Below are 2,572 nucleotides of genomic sequence, written 5' to 3' on the forward strand. Positions count from 1 at the left end.
AAACATGACAGTTGAGAAGAAAATATAGGGCAGACATTTATAAGCATGACAAAAACCCAAAGGAAAAGAATGATTTGATAAAATTGAAATTAAAAATACTTTTATGAGAAAAATACATAAATAAAAGACCAGTGATAAACTGCAAGAACCTATTTGGCATACATATAAAGACAAGGCTAATGTCCATAATATAAATAACAAATCAGCATGAAAAACAAAATGTGAAGGACTCCTACTTCCAGCAATGATGAAGTAACAAAGAATGGACTCATCTTCCCACATTAACAACTCAAAAAATGGGCAAAATATATGAAATAGCAGTTTTCAGACTTCGGTGGAGTTGGGAAAAATAAAAAACAAATAACTAGGTGGTAGTTTTAAACAGAACAATATCAATAAATATATTAATGGTCTCACAGCAACCCAATTAAAAGACTGAGATTGGTAGAATAGAAAATTAGAAAAAAACCTCAACTATATGTTGCCTATAGGAAACCCACTTTAAGTATAAAAACACAAGTAGGTTAAACATAAAAGACAGGGAAAAATACACCATGTTAACATTGATTTTTAAAAAGCTGGCATGAGTATAGTATTAGAGCAGATTGCAAAACAAAGAATATTACCAGAAATACAGAGGGCTATTTTATAATAATAACGTAGTTAATTCATCATAAGGGCATAACAGTCCTAAAAATACTTGCACCTAAACAACACATTCAAAATACATGAAACAAAAACTGAGCAAGGAGAAATAGACAAATCCACGATTTTAGTCAGAGACTTCAACATCCTTCTCAATAACTGATAAACTAAGGAGATAGAAAATAAGCAAGAATATATAGATGATTTGAACAACACAAATAATAAATATGACCTAGTTGACACCTAAGCAACACTCAACCCAACAACAGAAAACGTGTTCTTTACAAATGCACATTGACTATTTACCAAGATAGATCAGATCTTGGTCATACAACAAGTCTCAATAAAGTTAAAGGATTCAAGTCATACAAAATATGTTCTCTGACCACAATGGAGGTAAATTAAAAATCAGTAAAAGAAAGATATATGGAAAATTCTCTGAATGTTTGGAAAATAAATAACACACTTCTCAATAATCTATGGCTCAAGAGTAAGTCTCAAGGAAAATTAAAAAGTATTTTAAACAGTGAAATGAAAACGAGACAAATTTGTGGGAAATAGCTAGCACAGTGCTTAGAGGGACATTTATAGCACTAAACAGCTATATTAGAAAAAAAAAGATCTTGAATCAATGACCTCAGCTTTCACAATAAGAAACTAGAAAAAGATCAAGTTTAATTCAAAGCAAGCAGAATAAAGGAAAACAGCATACATACTTACTGTATTATCCCATTTTAATAAAATTCTAGAAAATTCAAAGTATTCTATAATAGCAGATTAGTGGTTACCTAGCAACGGATTTGGAGAGAGGAAGGGATGCATTATAAAGGGGCACAAAAATATTTTGAGGTGATGGATATGCTCATTATCTTGTTTGTGGTGGTGATTTTAATCAAAATTCATCAAATTATACTTTTTAAATATGTCTAGCTCATTGTATGTGACTTCTACCTGGCTATAACTGTAAACACATGTGTACACACACACACACGCACACACATACACAGACACACACACAAGCATATCTGAAAGATTCATTTAAGAACACCTGTTGTCTAACCTCCTTATTGTACAGGTAAGGAACCTAGAGTCCAAACAGGTCAAGATCACACAGCCAATTCATAAGACTGGGATTAGAATTTAAGTATCCTTATTCCTAGCCTGGCTCTTCTTAGTATATCAAAGACACAGCTCAGATTAAGGGAATAAATTAAATGGTGGGTTTTCAGTGTTTTGTGGCATACCAGTGGGAAAGAGACATGTGCATGAAAAGGAGTGACTTTCCCAGGATTCTTTCAGTGATGTGCTAGAACTAGCCAGTAGTGGCATTACTTTATAGTATGGTATTTCTATTTCTAATATTTTGAGCAACCTCCATACTGTTTCCAAAGTGGCTGCACCAATTTACATTCCCCAACAAGGCATGAGGGTTCCTTTTTATCCACATCCTTCCCAACACTTGTTATTTCTTATCTTTTTGAGCCTAGCCATTCTGACAGGTGTAAGTTGGTATCTTGTGATTTTGATTTGCATTGCCCTGATGATGGGTGATTTTGAGCATATATTCATATGCCTGTTGGCCATCTGCATGTCTTCTTTGGAAAAATGTCTATTCAGGTTCTCTGCCCATTTTTAATCAGATAATTTGTTTTTTTGTGTGTTCAGTTGTATAAGTTCTTTATATATTTTGGACATTAACTCCTTAACAGATATATCATTTGCAAACATCTCCCATACAGTAGGTTGCCTTTTAGTTTGGTGATACTTTCCTTCACTGTGCAATGCTTTTTATTTCAGTGTAGTCCAATAGTTTATTTTTTGCTTTTGTTTCCCTTGCTTGAGGAGATATATCTAGAAAAATGATGCTAAGGCTGATGTTAAATAGATTACTATCTGTGTTTTCTTCTATGATTTTTATGGTTTCATG

Source organism: Acinonyx jubatus, chromosome X, assembly GCF_027475565.1.
Source record: "Acinonyx jubatus isolate Ajub_Pintada_27869175 chromosome X, VMU_Ajub_asm_v1.0, whole genome shotgun sequence".
NCBI classification, from domain to species: Eukaryota; Metazoa; Chordata; class Mammalia; order Carnivora; family Felidae; genus Acinonyx; species Acinonyx jubatus.